Genomic DNA, 17,726 nt, shown 5'->3' with positions numbered 1-17,726 from the left:
AATGGGTGAACTAGAGATACTGTTGTACGAGGAGGATTTGGATTTTGTGGGAATTTCAGAGACCTGGTTCAACAGCTCTCATGATTGGCTGGCAAGCATTCAAGGGTATACCCTTTACCGCAAGGATAGAGAGGGTAAAAAAGGGGGAGGGGTATGCCTATATATCAAGAATAATGTACATGTGAATGTGAGAGATAACATCACCGAGGGGGCTAGGGAGGAGGTGGAATCCTTATGGGTAGAGCTCCAAAGGGATGAAGCTAAGAGGAAAATAATACTGGGAGTATGCTATAGGCCCCTTAACCTGAGGGAGGAAGTGGAGACAGATATCCTATCACAATTTGGATTAGCAGCAAGGATGGGAAGTGTTATCATAATGGGGGATTTTAATTATCCAGACATAGACTGGGTGGAGGGAACCGCGCATTCATTTAAGGCTCACCAGTTCCTTAATGTCTTGCAGGACAATTTTATGGTTCAGATGGTAGACGCACCAACTAGAAATAAAACATTACTGGATCTACTGATTACCAACAATACAGACCTGATCACGGATGTGGAAATACGGGGCAATTTAGGTAACAGCGATCACAGGTCAATTAGTTTCAGTATAAATCACACAAATAGGAAACATAAAGGGAATACATAGACACTGAATTTCAAAAGAGCCAACTTCCCTAAACTACAAACCTTGCTAATAGGCATAAATTGGGATAAAATATTAGGAACAAAGAATACAGAGGAGAGATGGGTTTGCTTTAAGAGCATATTAAATAAGGGCATTAGCCAATGTATCCCACTGGGTAATAAATTTAAAAGAGCGAACAAAAGCCCTGGATGGCTTAACTCCAATGTAAAAATGCATATAAAAGCAAAGGAGAAGGCCTTCAAAAAATACAAGGTTGAGGGATCATCATCAGCATTCAGACTTTATAAAGAATGCAACAAGAAATGTAAGGGTGCAATTAGGATGGCTGAGATAGAACATAGCAGAGGAGAGCAAAAAAAATTCCAAGAAATTCTTTAAGTATGTAAACAGTAAAAAAGGGAGGACAGACCATATTGGCCCCATAAAGAATGAGGAAGGACATCTGGTTACAAAGGATGGGGAGATGGCGAAGGTATTGAATTTATTCTTCTCCTCAGTCTTCACAAGTGAATCGGGGGGCTTCAGTAACCAAAACTGCAATGTTTATCCTCATGACACAACACAGGAAGTACCTCCATGGTTAACACAGGACAGAATTAAAATTAGACTTGAGAAACTTAACATTAATAAATCACCGGGACCAGATGGCTTGCATCCGAGGGTACTTAGGGAACTCAGTCAAGTGATTGCCAGACCGTTGTTCCGAATTTTTACAGACAGTCTACTGACTAGAATGGTACCAGCTGATTGGAGAAAAGCCAATGTAGCACCAATATTTAAAAAGGGCCCAAAATACATCCCTGGGAATTACAGACCAGTTAGCCTAACATCAATACTATGTAAACACATGGAGGGGATGATAAGGAACTATATACAAGATTTTAGTAATAAGAACGGTATCATTAGCAGTAATTAGCATGGATTCATAAAGAATCATTCTTGCCAAACCAATCTACTAACCTTCTATGAGGAGTTGAGTTGCCATCTAGTTAAAGGAAGGCCCGTAGACGTGGTGTATCTGGATTTTGCAAAAGCATTTGACACAGTTCCCCATAAACGTTTACTGTACAAAATAAGGTTCGTTGGCATGGACCATAGGGTGAGTACATGGATTGAAAACTGGCTATAAGGGCGAGTTCAGAGGGTGGTGATAAATGGGGAATACTCGGAATGGTCAGGGGTGGATAGTGGGGTTCCCCAGGGTTCTGTGCTGGGACCAATACTATTTAATTTGTTCATAAATGACCTGGAGGATGGGATAAACAGTTCAATATCTGTATTTGCAGACGATACTAAGCTAAGCAGGGCAATAACTTCTCCGCAGGATGTGGAAACCTTGCAAAAAGATCTGAACAAATTAATGGGGTGGGCAACTACATGGCAAATGAGGTTCAATGTAGTTAAATGTAGAGAAATGTAAAATAATACATTTGGGTGGCAAAAATATGAATGCAATCTACTGGGGGGAGAACCTCTGGGGGAATCTAGGATGGAAAAGGACCTGGGGGTCCTAGTAGATGATAGGCTCAGCAATGGCCTAACAAAGCAAACAGAATATTGGCATGCATTAAAAAGGGGATCAACTCCAGAGATAAAACGATAATTCTCCCACTCTACAAGGCTCTGGTCCGGCCGCACCTGGAGTATGCTGTCCAGTTCTGGGCACCAGTCCTCAGGAAGAATGTACTGGAAATGGAGTGAGTACAAAGAAGGGCAACAAAGCTAATAAAGGGTCTGGAGGATCTTAGTTATGAGGAAAGGTTGCAAGCACTGAACTTATTCTCTCTGGAGAGGAGACGCTTGAGAGGGGATATGATTTCGATATACAAATACCGTACTGGTGACCCTACAATAGAAATAAAACTTTTTTGCAGAAGAGAGTTTAACAAGACTCGCGGCCACTTATTAAAATTAGAAGAAAAGAGGTTTAACCCTAAACTACGTAGAGGGTTCTTTACTGTAAGAGCAGCAAGGATGTGGAATTCCCTTCCACAGGCGGTGGTCTCAGCGGGGAGCATCGATAGCTTCAAGAAACTATTAGATAAGCACCTGAATGACCGCAACATACAGGGATATATAATGTAATACTGACACATAATCACACACACAGGTTGGACTTGATGGACTTGTGTCTTTTTTCAACCTCACCTACTATGTAACTATGTAACTATGTAACATGCACACACACACACACATACATGCACACACACGCACACAGATATATATGCACATACATGCACACACATGCAAACACACATTCATACACACACACATGCACACCCATATACATGAACACACACATATATGCACACACAGACATATAAACACACATACAGTTGTTTTAAAAAACAACAGTACTGTACCTCGTTTCCTGCCAGGTACTGCACTGTAGGGGGAGACAAAGAGCACAGCACACACTGTGCTTTCACTTTAGGCGTAATCAGTGTGACAAGCTCCCTGCAGTGCCGATTTACAGTTCGGCTGAGGATCGGGGAGCTCAGTCTCAGCCAGCCTATCCTATCCAGGCAAATGTCCTCATAAATTTAGGCCAATATGTACTCTGCTACATATTTTAGTAAAAAAAATCCCAATAAGCGTATATTGATTGTTTGCGCAAAGGTCATGGTGTCTGCAAACTATAGGATTGTTTTAGGGACTTTTTATTTTTATTTATATTTTTTTACTAGTAATGGCGAAGATCAGTGATTTTTAACGGGACTGCGACATTGCGGCGGACAAATCTGACACTAAGTGACACTATTCGGGGACCAGTGACATTATTACAGTAATCAATGCTAAACAAAATGCTGTATACTGTATAAATGACACTGGCAGGGATAGGGGTTAACATTAGGGTCAATCAAAGGATTAAATGTGTTCCCTAAGTGTGCTTTCTAACTCTAGGAGTGGTGCTTTGACTAAGGAAAACAGAGATCAGTGTTTCTGCTTAGTAGAAACTTGAGATCTCCATTTTCCTTTCTGGCAGAATGCCGTTCTGCCTCTCTACGAACGATCGCCGAGTTCTTAGCAAAGACATCACGTCCATGGGGCCCGCTGATTGGCTCCCGCTGTGATTTGGCTGCGGCAGGGTGGGAGAGTGCTCCAGAGCCAATGAAGATTAGCAGGTACAAGTACGTGATTTTGCGCTTATGGGCCACCCTGCCGCAGTACACATACGAGGGGCGGTCCTTGAGCGGTTAATTATGGACCTCTACTAATGAGCATTTTGAGGGAATTGAAGGGCTTGAGAGGGTATCCCCTGACATGGTTTTGGAGAGTGAATGTCCTTAAAATAACCATATTGCCCAGAATCATTTATGTATTATACTCTGTGCCTATCGCCCTCCCACAGACCTTTTTTAAACGTATATGTAGGGCATTCATAGATTTTGTATGGAAGAACAGACGCCCTAGATTGGCTTATGACCTACTTCATTGGCATAAACTAGATGATAGCATTGGGCTTCCTGACATAGCTCTGTATTATAAGTCCATGTCCCTAGTGCATATCCTAAATTGAGGTCATGATTCCTCAAGTAAACTGTGGGTCCCCTTGGTGAAAACGTTGGCGGACAGGAATCTGGCGGGAGCTCCCTGGATCCCGGCCGTCTCTAGGGGTCTCTCGAACTGGGTGTCCCCATTAATTCGTGCTTCCCTGGCTGTGTGGGACAGGCTGAATATCTCTAGCCACTATGCTCCTCAAACATCCCCTCTGGTCCCCCTGGAAGGATTCCCATGGTTCTTCCCTGGGGAAGAATTTGGATTCTTTAGCTCCTGGGGTTCAGACAGGAACACAGCGTGTGATAGGTTTGCCCCACAGAGCACCCTATCGCAAATGTATAGACTTGCCTTTAGTGCCCAATCCTCTTCAGTCCCATACTACATTATAGAATGGGAGAGAGAATTGGGACACATTTTTACTCCTCCACAGATTCAGAGACTAATTAAATGAACTTACTCCACCTCCATAAGCTCCCAGGTACAAGAATTGTTGTATAAATTTCTTACTAGGTGGTACCAAACCCCCTTCCGTCTAGCACAGATGTACCTGACAGTAGATGCCCACTGTTGGAAGGGCTGCGATCACCAGGGCATGTTTCTCCAATTATGGTGGTCTTGTCCCAGGATTAAACCATTTTGGAAGGCTATCGCCCCATGGACTAGATGACTGACTCTTAGATCCATAGAATTCTCTTCTATGTATCTTCTTTTTCATGGGGTTCCCTCCTCCATCAAACTTTATAAAAAAAAAGTGTTATTCCACAGCTGTTGAATGCAGCCAAATTACTAGTATCTATGTTTTGGAAACAACCTAAGTGCCCTACCCTGTTAGATTGGAAGAGGGAGGTTGATGCAAGAATGGCGGGTGAAAGATGGGTTCATATGGTCAAGGACCAACAAGATAAGTTCAAAGACATATGGTCAGGTTGTATGTATTATTCTTTAGAGATTTCAACAGATTGAAAGCCTTTACTGTACAGTGCCCAAGCATTTTGAACAGCCGCACATTCCCTTTACAGATGTGCCTATTTCCTGACTTTCCCTATCAGTTTTTTAATTTCCCCCAACAGAGGTTGTTTTAGTTCCCTCTTTTCCTCTATTTGTTTTCAGTCATTAGAATATTGTTTATACAATGTTTACATTTCATATGTCTTAGGCGGGTGGAAATATGCCTGCAGGTTCATTCCCCGTGAGCTACCTTGGTCTGTCTAAATCTGCATTGTCGCATCCATGTTGCCGGTTGCCGGTGCGGGGTCAGTTGGGACTCCAAGGCGACCTTTTATTGAATGTTCCTTGTCTATTCCACCTGCCTGGGCTCTTTGTATTGCATTTGTTGTATTTGTTCCCAGCATGTAACTTTAATACTTAATGTATTTTTTCTTACACATATAGGGACTGATTCTATTTTGTTTACTATCTTACTGCTTGTATCTTTCTGTACTGATTGTATTTTTATTGTAAATCTCAATAAAAACTGTATTATAAGAAAAGTGTTTGTACTGGCAAAAATACAAATCCTCTTGCAAGAGGGGTAACGTTTCTGCTATCATGGCCCCATAGCACTTATCCCACTCAGGCCATCCATCCACACATTAATAGGCAACCTGAGGAAAGGAACTAATCCATTTCTCTGAAACCAAAAACAACTCACCAATACTCTTTCACGAACAGCAAACGACAGAAAATACCATGTTTTGTAATACAAATTAACACATTTTTAGTGTTACCCTGAAGTATTTGCAAGCCAAATGTTGTGCTAACAAACATAAGAAATATGGTAACCAAAACAAAAATATAACATAAAATGCATCTCTGGTGGTATATTTGTAAGATGATCATAGCTTTTTTTTTCAAGCAAAATCATAAGTTCAATAAAAATAATAATAATTAATAATATTCATGGGATGTGTGTAGAATGTTCAGGAATTAATAAAAAGCTGGGCTGCAGCATTGAGGTGATACTATTGTGGTCTGGATTGACCTTAATAACCAATCAAATGTCTGTTGCTATAATTTTTAAGGGCTAGATGCATCATGCTATTTGGTTCTACTTTTGCTGCTTCACGTTTCATAGTTGAGGCATGCCATGAACTTCTCTCTTTAAATGGATCATTAGTGGGTTACAAGTGACATTGGCCTCTGCTGAAATAATACAAATTTAGCAGATAACAAGGGATGAAAGCCTAGCTTATCCAAATGTAGCAAGGTCCCGGACCCCCAAAGGCCTAATGGTGACCTTCAGAGTCAGGGATAGCTTACATCCGTCTTTGTAGAGTGGATTGCAAGGCATGGTGGGTGTGATGCAAGATGGAGTGATGTGCGCCAGACACTTTTGGAATGCAAAAGAGATTTATCGTCTCTTAACAGAACTGTAGGAGAGCGGGTTAGGGCCAGGACACTGTAGACGCAATGATAATTGGCAGACTCCGAGACTTCTATAGGTAGATAGCTATACAGTGGAAGGCCTCCAGCTGGATACCACTTCTGTATAGGTAGGACCACTGTCTCCTATGGCAACAAATCTTGTAATTAGTAGTCACTAACAGTATTGTATTTAACTATTGGTAACACAGAATAGTTCTCCTCACACTCTACAGTATCTCACTGTTAGGGATGAGCCGAACACCCCCCTGTTTGGTTCGCATCCAGAACATGCGAACAGGCAAAAAATTTGTTCAAACACACGAACACCGTTAAAGTCTACGGGACACGAAGATAAATAATCAAAAGTGCTAATTTCATTTTAAAGGCTTATATGCAAGATATTGTCATAAAAAGTGTTTGGGGACCTGGGTCCTGCCCCAGGGGACATGTATCAGTGCAAAAAAATGTTTTAAAAACGGACGTTTTTTTAGGAGCAGTGATTTTAATAAAGCTTAAAGTGAAACAATAAAAGTGAAATATTCCTTTAAATTTTGTACCTGTGGGGTGTCTATAGTATGCCTGTAAATTGGCGCTTTTTTCCTGTGTTTAGAACCGTCCTAGAGCAAAATGACATTTCTAAAGGGAAAAAAAAGTAATGAAGTAATAGCGGTGTCTGCTATAGTGAATTGTCTATGGGAGAAATCAAAAGTGGTAATTTTAAGGGTTAATATGCAAGTTAGTGTCATAAAAAGTTTCTGGGGACCTGGGTCCTGCCCCAGGGGATATGTATCAATGCAAAAAAAAGTTTTAAAAGTGGCCGTTTTTTCGGGAGCAGTGATTTTAATAATCCTTAAAGTGTAACAATAAAAGTGTAATATTCCTTTAAATTTCGTACCTGGGGGGTGTCTATAGTATGCCTGTAAAGGGGCACATGTTTCCCGTATTTAGAACAGTCTGACAGCAAAATGTCATTTCTAAAGGAAAAAAGTAATTTAAAACTACTCGCGGCTATAATGAATTGTTCATTGATAAAAATGGCATGGAATCTCCCCACAGAGGAACCACGAACCCAAATTTTTAAAAAAAATGCGTGGGGGTCCCCCTAAATTCCATACCAGGTCCTTCAGGTCTGGTATGGATATTAAAGGGAACCCCGCACCAAAATTTAAAAAATGGCGTGGGGGCCCCCTAAAAATCCATACCAGACCCTTCAGTTCTGGTATGGTTTTTAAGGGGAACCCCGCGCCAAAATAAAAAAAAATGGCGTGGGGTCCCCCCAAAAATCCATACCAGACCCTTCCGAGCACGCAACCTGGCAGGCCGCAGGAAAAGAGGGGGGTACGAGAGAGCGGCCCCCCTCCTGAACCGTACCAGGCCATATGCCCTCAACATTGGGAGGGTGCTTTGGGGTAGCCCCCCAAAGCACCTTGTCCCCATGTTGATGGGGAGAAGGGCCTCATCCCCACAACCCTTGCCCGGTGGTTGTGGGGGTCTGCGTGCAGGAGGATTATCGGAATCTGGAAGCCCCCTTTAACAAGGGGACCCCCAGATCCCGCCCCCCATGTGAATTAGTAATGGGGTACAAATGCACCCCTACCATTTCACAAAAAAGTGTCAAAAAAGTTAAAAAACACAAGAGATGGTTTTGACAAGTACTTTATTAATTGCTTCTTCTTTCGGCTTCTTCTTGCATCTTCTTTCTTCTGGTCTTTCTTCGGTGTTCTTCTTCTTCCTCGATCTTCTTCTTCTCCATCTTCTTCTTCCTCCGCTCTTCTCATCCCGCATCTTCCTCCAGCTTCTTCTCCACTCCGTCCGCACGATCCACCTCAGTGGGAGTCTTCCGCCGTGTGACGCTTCGGTTCTTCTGACACTTCTTATAAAACGGAGGGTGGGGCCACCCGGTGACCCCGCCCTCCTCTTACGCAGGGGACTTTATGGGGAATTGCCTGTGGCTTTCCCCATGCGTCAAAGGTGGGCAGGGTCACCAGGTGGCCCCGCCCTCCGTTATATAAGAAGTGTAAGAAGAACCGAAGCGTCACACGGCGGAAGACTCCCACTGAGGTGGATCATGCGGACGGAGTGGAGAAGAAGCAGGAGGAAGATGCAGGACGAGAAGAGCGGAGGAAGAAGAAGATGGAGAAGAAGAACACCGAAGGAAGATGGAGGAAGAAGAACACCGAAGGAAGTTTAGAAGAAAGAAGATGAAAGAAGAAGAACTTAATAAAGGACTTGTCAAAAACCATCTCTTGTGTTTTTTAACCTTTTTGACACTTTATTTGTAAAATGGTAGGGGTACATTTGAACCCCATTACCAATTCACACGGGGGGGCAGGATCAGGGGTCCCCTTGTTAAAAGGGGCTTCTAGATTCCGATAAGCCCCCCGCCCGTAGACCCCCACAACCACCGGGCAAGGGTTGGGGGATGAGGCCCTTCTCCCCATCAACATGGGGACAAAGTGCTTTGGGGGGCTACCCCAAAACACCCTCCCAATGTTGAGGGCATGTGGCCTGATACGGTTCAGGAAGGGGGCGCTCTCTCATCCCCCCTCTTTTCCTGTGGCCTGCCAGGTTGCGTGCTCGGACAAGGGTCTGGTATGGATTTTTGGGGGGACCCCACGCCATTTTTGAAAAAAATGTTGGCGCGGGGTTCCCCTTAAAATCCATACCAGACCTGAAGGTTCTGGTATGGATTTTTGAGGATGACCCCCACGCCATTTTTTTTTTAATTTTGGCGCGGGGTTCCCCTTAATATCCATACCAGACCTGAAGGGCCTGGTATGGAATTTAGGGGGACCCCCACACATTTTTTTTTTTAATTTTGGTTCGGGGTTCTCCTGTGGGGAAATCCCATGCCGTTTTTATCAATGAACTTTTATGTGTATTGTCGGACCGACAATTCATTATAGCCACGAGTAGTTTTGAATGACTTTTTTTTCCTTTACAAATGTCATTTTGCTGTCAGACTGTTCTAAATACGGGAAACATGCGCCCTTTACAGGCATACTATAGACACCCCCCAGGTACGAAATTAAAAGGAATATTACACTTTTATTGTTTCACTTCCTGTGACGCTGTTTACTCCAGGGAGGGTGCACCCCGCTCCAAAATTCCATGACTCTCTACTTTTACAAAACCTGCTTATGAGGATCTCTTCCAAACAGGATTCCCTAAGCCCTGGCCATGGCACCTCTATAGTCCACTGACCTGCTACTGCTTTTTTCTATTGCTAGGAGGTGTTTCTACCTCCAGCAATCAATTATTGATTCTATTAAAGGATATATAAAACCTTATACCCCCTGTGGCCATATAAAGACGGTAACACATGATATGAGAGCCTGTACATTGGCGACACTACTGAAGCAAGCAATTGTTTATTTATTTCCAATATACCTCCAACGTATTGCAGCCTGAGCTTACTACAATCCATGCCAAAACTCCTGAAGAAGCTCGTATTGAGCGAAACATGTTGAGTGGTAGATTGTTATTGAATCAAATGTTCTCTTGATCGTATGCCCTTAAATATTGAGATATATGTATTATCTTTTTTATGATGGTGTCTTGTCTTTTACAAGATGTGTTTTTAAAGTAAATTTTTCAAATAAAATGTATTATATTTTATGGATATATCATACATGTCCTTCTATTTTGTCCATTACACAATTGGAGCACCTTAAAAGTCCCTGGGGTGTTTGTTAAACCCCCTCCCTCCCTCTATTTTTGTTTACATTAAGACAACATTTTTGCCAAGTAAACACTGTAAAAGTGAAAATATAAAAATTGCTCTGGGCCACATGGGGTCTAAAAGTTTGAAAGCTGGAGGGGTTATTTAGCAGCATGCAGTTATAAAAACAAATATCTGTTACACCTCAAAATGAATAGAATATTTGATGTAGGCTGTACAATCTTCACCTGTTCTTGAGTCTGTCTAAACGTGTGCAAAGTTGTTCAGTGGGGAACAATAGTCACAGCAGTCTATGAGGCTGCTATGGGCCTTGGAGAGGAAAGTGCCCCATTTAAACATAGAAAATTTGTGTGTGTGTGAGTGTAGATAACACATATCTTTAAAGCTCCATTCACATCTAAGTGTTCCATGAACATGCACAAAAGCGGGCATTTAGTGCACATTCGCAAAACACACAGAGTAGATTTTTTGTCCTCAGAGCGTCTGGTCAACCTGGCCAGCACTAAAATTAACCTTGTAAGCCAAACACAGTCTTCCTTATGCCCTGTGCACACTGTCGGACTTTCCAATTTCAAAATGTGCGATCGGAGCTTGTTGTCGGAAATTCCGACCGTGTGGGCTCCATCTGACTTTTTCCATTGGAATTTCCGACACACAAAGTTTGAGAGCTGGCTCTAAAATTTTCCGACAACAAAATCCGTTCGTGTAAATTCCAATCGTGTGTAGACAATTCCGACGCACAAAGTGCCACGCATGCTCAGAGTCAAGCAGAAGAGCAGCACTGGCTATAGAACATAATTTTCCTCGGCTTGTCGTACGTGTTGTACATCACCGCATTCTTGACGTTCGGAATTTCCGACCAACTTTGTGCGACCGTGTGTATGCAAGACAAGTTTGAGCCAACATCTGTCGGAAAAAATCTGATGGATTTTTTTGTCGGAATGTGTACAGGGAATTAGGCTGTAAAAATCCCAAAGTGTCTCCACAGCTAGAAACTGACAACTGGTTTTAGTTCTGTAAAAAAAAAGCAGTATAGTGCAGTTTTATTAGGGTTATAGAGTAATTGTTTGCAAGAGTACTAATATGTATATGTCAGGAAGGCTCTCTCAGAAGACAGAATAATAGCAGCAGGCAAAGCCCTGTTTCCCCGAATATGTGGGAGAAAAGGCAGGTTAGTGAGTGCTAACGTGCGAACACATATGCACATGTGCAAAGAGACGGGTGTGGCGCATCTCATGACAGATGAGGGCGCCAAATGGGCTATTTAAGCTGTATCATAACCCAGGATCAGTGCTGTCTCGTCTACAGCGTTCTGTGATTGTCCTGTTCACTGTTACCTGCATCTGCTCTTGAAATACTGACCCGGGTTGTTCTTGACTGTTCCTGTTATCCACCTGCATTGATCCTGGCTTGTTCTTTGACCATTCTCCTGCCTCTGCATCTGTACTTGATCTGATTGTTCTGTGGATTACCTGGCTTGTCTGACTATGCTTATGTTCCAGACTATACAGAGCTACCAAGTTGCTAGCACCTGTCCATCTGCCACTGGGACCTGCTTTACGGCTAAAGTAGCAGCCTGTTCCTGCCCTCGGAGATCCGCTGCCATCTGGCATATTAGTCCACCAGCAGCAAGCACGTCTACCAGCTATCGTGAGACTCTGTACTCCTTCGCCACCTGTATGCTCTACCAGGGGTCTGAGTCAGAGTTGTAAGAGAGGCCTTCCTTGCATAGACCAGGCTTTACCCACCAGGTAACAGTATACTAATATTACATAATGAGTTTAAGCACCTCCCATCCGCGCTATAGCCGAAAGATGTATACAGCGTAAAATTCGAATTGCTGGGAGGGCGTCCTCACAAGAACATGCTTCCCACACGCCCTCTCGGGCATGCATCGGGAAGAATCTGTGATCGCTCTCTTCCTTGGACACAGCCAATCACAGATCGAGGTAAATGGCCAATCACAGCAGCCTTTTACCACATGATCGCTGTGTCCAAAGACAAGCGATCTCAAAGAAAAACAAATTAGCTCATCAGCGGTTGACAGCTCACACAGAGACCGAATGTGAAGGAAGGAGAAAGATCTGTGCCAACAGTAAGTTTACTCTGCTATTCTTCAGTGCTTTACTATGCCCATCAGTGTCACACAGTGCCCATCAGTATTGCCTCATCACTGCTGCCTCATCAGTGCATTAATAGTGCCGCTTATCAGTGCCCATCAGTGCTGCTTATCCATGCTGCCTCATCAGTGGAACCTCATTAGCGCCTATCAGTGCACATTAGTGCCCGTCAGTGTAGCTGATCAGTGCCACCTCATCAGTGTTGCTTATCAGTGCACATCAGTGCTTCTTATCAGTGCACATCTGTGCCACCCCATCAGTGCTGCCTCTTTAATGGAACCTCATCAGTGCCCATCAGCGCTGCCTCATCAGTAGATATCAATGTAGCTGATCAGTGCAGCCTCGTTAGTGCAGTGCATTAGTGCACATCAGTGCAGCCCCATAAGCACCCATCAGTGCAACCTCATCAGTTCATATCAGTGCCCATAAGTTTAGCCTGATCAGTGCCTATCAGTGCGGCCTCATCAGCACCCATCAAGGCAGCTTCATCAGCACCCATCAGAGCAGCCTCATCAGCACTCATCAGAGCAGCGTCATCAGCACCCATGAGTACAGTCTTATCAGCATCCATCAGTGCAGCCTCATCAGTTCATATCAGTGACCATTAGTGCAGCCTCATGAGTGCACATCAGCACACATTAGTGTGGCCTGATCAGCACCCAGCTATGCAACCTCATCAGCGCCCATCAATCTAGGCTCATCAGCACCCATCAGCACCCTTCTGTGTAGGCTAATCAGCACCCATCAGTGCAATTTCATCAGCACCCATCAGTGCATCCTCCTCATCAGTGCACATCAGTGCAGCCACATCATCACCAGTGTCACCACAGCCCACAGTCACCGCTATGTCTAAAAAATTCTTTACAAGTGAGGAGGCATACCAAATCCTTAATATGGCCAAATGGACAACTTTGTGTAAAAAAAAAACAACGTTTTAATTTTCTTTCCAAATCTTAAGAAAACCTGTGGAAAAAAATTACATGTTCAAGAAGACTCCTTATGCCAGAATATATGATGGGGTGTTTGCTTCTCAAATTTGTGTAATTTTGTGGTTTATTCCATTGTCCCAGTGCTCCAGGACAAAAGTGTAATAGGCAGTCAAACGAGAAAAAACTTTGGTCATGGGACTTTAAATGAGGGAAGTCACTTAAAAAATAATATAATGAAAATAAGTAAAAATATAAATATAATATATATATTATATATGATATATAATTTATTCTGAAATCAGAATCAAAACATATCATGATTGAGTACATGCTGCAATAGAGTAATAAGTTCATGACAGGCCAAGGGAAAACTGACATAAAGTATCTTAAAAAAAGTAAGTACACCCCCTCACATCTTTGTAAATATTTTATTATATCTTTTCATGTGACAACACTGAAGAAATGACACTTTGCTACAATGTAAAGTAGTGAGTGTACAGCTTGTATAATAGTGTAAATTTGCTGTCTCCTCAAAATAACTCAACACACAGCCATTAATGTCTAAACCGCTGGCAACAAAGGTGAGTACACCCCTAAGTGAAAATGTCCAAATTGGGCCCAAAGTGTCAATATTTTGTGTGGCCACCAATATTTTCCAGCTTGCCTTAACCCTCTTGGGCATGGAGTTCACCAGAGCTTCACAGGTTGCCACTGGAGTCCTCTTCCACGCCTCTAGCTGGTGGATGTTAGAGACCTTGCGCTCCTCCACCATTTGTTTGAGGATGCAACACAGATGCTCAATAGGGTTTAGGTCTGGAGACATTCTTGGCCAGTCCATCAACTTTAACCTTAGCTTCTTTAGCAAGGCAGTGGTCGTCTTGGAGGTGTGTTTGGGGTCGTTATTATGTTGGAATACTGCCCTGCAGCTCAGTCTTCAAAGGGAGGGTATCATGCTCTGCTTCAGTATGTCACAGTACATGTTGGCATTTATGGTTCCCTCAATGAACTGTAGCTCCCCAGTGCCGGAAGCACTCATGCACCTGTCTTTGTACTCCTTACCTGGTTGCCGCCACACACTCTTGACACCATCTGAGCCAAATAAGTTTATCTTGGACCACAGGACATGGTTCCAGTAATCCGTGTCCTTAGTCTGCTTGTCTTCAGCAAACTGTTTGTGAGCTTTCTTGTGCATCATCTTTAGAAGAGGCTTCCTTCTGGGATGACAGCCATGCAGACCAATTTGATGCAGTGTGCGGCATATGGTCTGAGCACTGACAAGCTGACCCCCCACCCCTTCAACCTCTGCAGCAATGCTGGCAGCACTCATATGTCTATTTCCCAAAGACAGTCTCTGGATATGACACTGAGCACGTGCACTCAACTTCTTTGCTTGACCATGACGAGGCCTGTTCTGAGTGGAACCTGTCCTGTTATGGTCTTGACCACCATGCTGCAGCTCAGTTTCAGGGTCTTGGCAATCTTCTTATAGGCTAGGCCATCTTTATGTAGAGCAACAATTCTTTTTTTCAGATCCTCAGAGAGCTCTTTGCCAAGAGGTGCCATGTTGAACTTCCAGAGACCAGTATGAGAGAGTGAGAGCGATGACACCAAATTTAACACACCTGCTAACCAGTCACACCTGAGACCTTGTAAAACTAATGAGTCACATGACACTGGTGAGGGAAAATGGCTAATTGGGCCCAATTTGGACATTTTCACTTAAGGGTGTACTCACTTTTGTTGCCAGCGGTTTAGACATTAATGGCTGATGTATATACTATTATTTATTATGTTCTTTTTTATGTATACATTTATTATGTACTGTATACTATGAATTAATTTATTTAATATGTAATATATGTCAGTTTTCCCTTGGCCTTTCATTAAAGGGGTTGTAAAGATGTTTTTTTTTTTTTTTAAATAACAAACATGTTATACTTACCTTCACTGTGCAGCTCGTTCTGCACAGAGTGGCCCCGAACCTGGTCTTCTGGGGTCCCTCGGCGGCTGTTTCAGCTCCTCCCCGCAAGCATTTACCACCTTCATGCGAGCTCCCTCGCACGGTGGTGAGTGCTTGCGGGCGCGCTCCCGTGATACAGCCGGCGGCTATAGCCGCTCGCTGTATCACTCGGCCCCGCCCCCCGGCGTGCCGCGTCATCGGATGTGATTGACAGCAGCGCGAGCCAATGGCTGCGCTGCTTTCAATCCATCCACTGCAGCCAATCAGCGACCAGGCTGAGCTGCAATGAAGCTGACGAGGACGAGGAGCGAAGATTCGAGGCGTCAGGTAAGTAAAACGGGGGGGCTGGGGGCGGCGGTACTGTCAAAAGTTTTTTCACCTTAATGCATAGAATGCATTAAGGTGAAAAAATTTTTACCTTTACAGCCCCTTTAACTTATTACTCTATTGCAGCATGTATATATTATATTATTATATATATTATATTATTTTTTCAGTGACTTCCCTCATTTAAAGTCCCATGACCAAAGTTTTTTCTTGTTTGCAACTATTACTGGGGATAGAGGCTTGTCACTGTGGTGTGTGCCAGATCATTTTTATTGTTTGTTCTTTCTATAATAGGTAGTCAAGAAATTAAAGTACAATGTATGTCCCTAGAACACTCAAGGGTACTCTTTGCATGTTGGGCCTCTCTATGTATCTAGGCTGTGAAAAAGTCTCACACATGTGGTATCACCATACTCAGGAGGAGTAGCAGAATGTGTTTGGGGTGTAGTTGCAAGTATGCATATGCAGCGTGAGAGTAATAACCTGTTAATATGACAATTTTGTGGAAAAAAAATCTTCTTTTTCTAAGAGATGGGCCATCAGTACATCAGGTGTAATCATTTTTCAAATTTTTTGATTGGTACCATAGCTTGTAGACTCTATAATCTTCACACAGACCAAAGAATATATACTGAGTTGAGTTGTTTTTACCAAAGCAATGCAGCAGTATAAATTGTGGCCAAAATTTATGAAGAAAAAATATTTATTTGCAAAATTTTATAACAGAAATGAATAAAAAATGTGTTTTTTGTCAGAGCACCGAAATCTGAAAATTGGTCTAGGCAAGTGCCCAGTAGTAAGTGGTTAAAATGCCTTTACTGCACATAGTGAAAACTCAAGAGTGTAAAACAGGCAGACAATTCCTGCTGGGATCAGGTTGACACACATCGGCACAATTATTAACCCTCTCATGCCAGAAAGAAGAAAGATAGTGTGCAGATGTAAAAACATTTGAACTCTGTATGGGTAGAATAAGTAGCAGCAGCTCTTCCAATGATGGTTTGAGCAAAGGAAGAAAAGCTGGTGACCTGCAGAACAGGTACCTCAACTGACATGTTTTGGGGCCTAGTCCTTTTACAGAAGACATTGTTTATCTGTGTAAAACAAGTGCCCTTTAAACTGAAAACTGAACCAAACTGTATACAGAAACCTGCAATCTTCACAAAAAAGCAATGTTATAAGAAGGCTACTTTGTAATCCCTCTTAATTGTCCCCATTACATTTGGTGCCTAATTAATCACTCTTCAATCTAAATGAGATGTCATTAGTGAGAGTTCAGACAGCTCAGCTCAGGCAGTCTTTCTTCCCTACTGGTGAAACTAATCACTCATTCCAATAGCTTTTGCACTAATGTAACTCCTAATCATTTCAGATTATTGTCTGTGTAAATTATGAAAATCTGCATATCCAGGGACTGAGTTTAAAATGCTTACTATTAAACCTAACCCTTTTAGAATTCCCTGGACTTGTCTCTGACCTTTTTCTCTTACCTACATGGAATAGAATGGATAGAATGGTTCACTTATTTTGAGGCACAATTAGGCTACTTTCACACTGGGGCGTTGGGGGTGCTGGCGTTATTTTTAGTGGTGCTTTACCATTGTTTTTGCAGCCCTTTTCGGCCACTAGCGGGGTGCTTTTAACCCCCGCTAATGGCCGAAAAAGGGTTAAATGCACTTTGGCATTGTATACACCACTCCTACAGAGCCTCAAGGATGCGGCTTGCAGGACTTTTTTTGGCGTCCTGCCAGCGCACCGCTCCATTGTGAAAGCACTCAGGCTTTCACACTGGAGTGAGAGGAGAGACTCTTTACAGGCGATATGCAGGTGCCATTTTTAGCACTATAGCGCCTGTAAAACGCCTCAGTGTGAAAGCAGCCTTAGGCACAATGTGAGGCACATTTCTTAAACTGTCTTTGGTATATCTCAAAATCCTACTCCAATGGCATTAACTGCATGACCCAAATATGCATTTTGTCTACAAGATATGTTTCATTTGGTTATAGTTTCAGTCAGGTTAGTAAGCAAATAAGCAAATAATAAAAAAAACCCACAAGCAATTTGGATAAATCTGAGTCTAGATATGCTTTACAAAGGAAAACATTGGCTTATTTGGGGTTGTATGCCTTTAGTTCCCATGGTGCTTCTGCTGGGCTTCTAATGTGTCCCTGCACCTCTAAGGCTACTTTCACAC

The sequence above is a fragment of the Aquarana catesbeiana genome, linkage group LG02 (assembly GCF_042186555.1).
Source record: "Aquarana catesbeiana isolate 2022-GZ linkage group LG02, ASM4218655v1, whole genome shotgun sequence".
Taxonomy (NCBI): Eukaryota; Metazoa; Chordata; class Amphibia; order Anura; family Ranidae; genus Aquarana; species Aquarana catesbeiana.
This window is presented reverse-complemented; position numbering follows the sequence as displayed.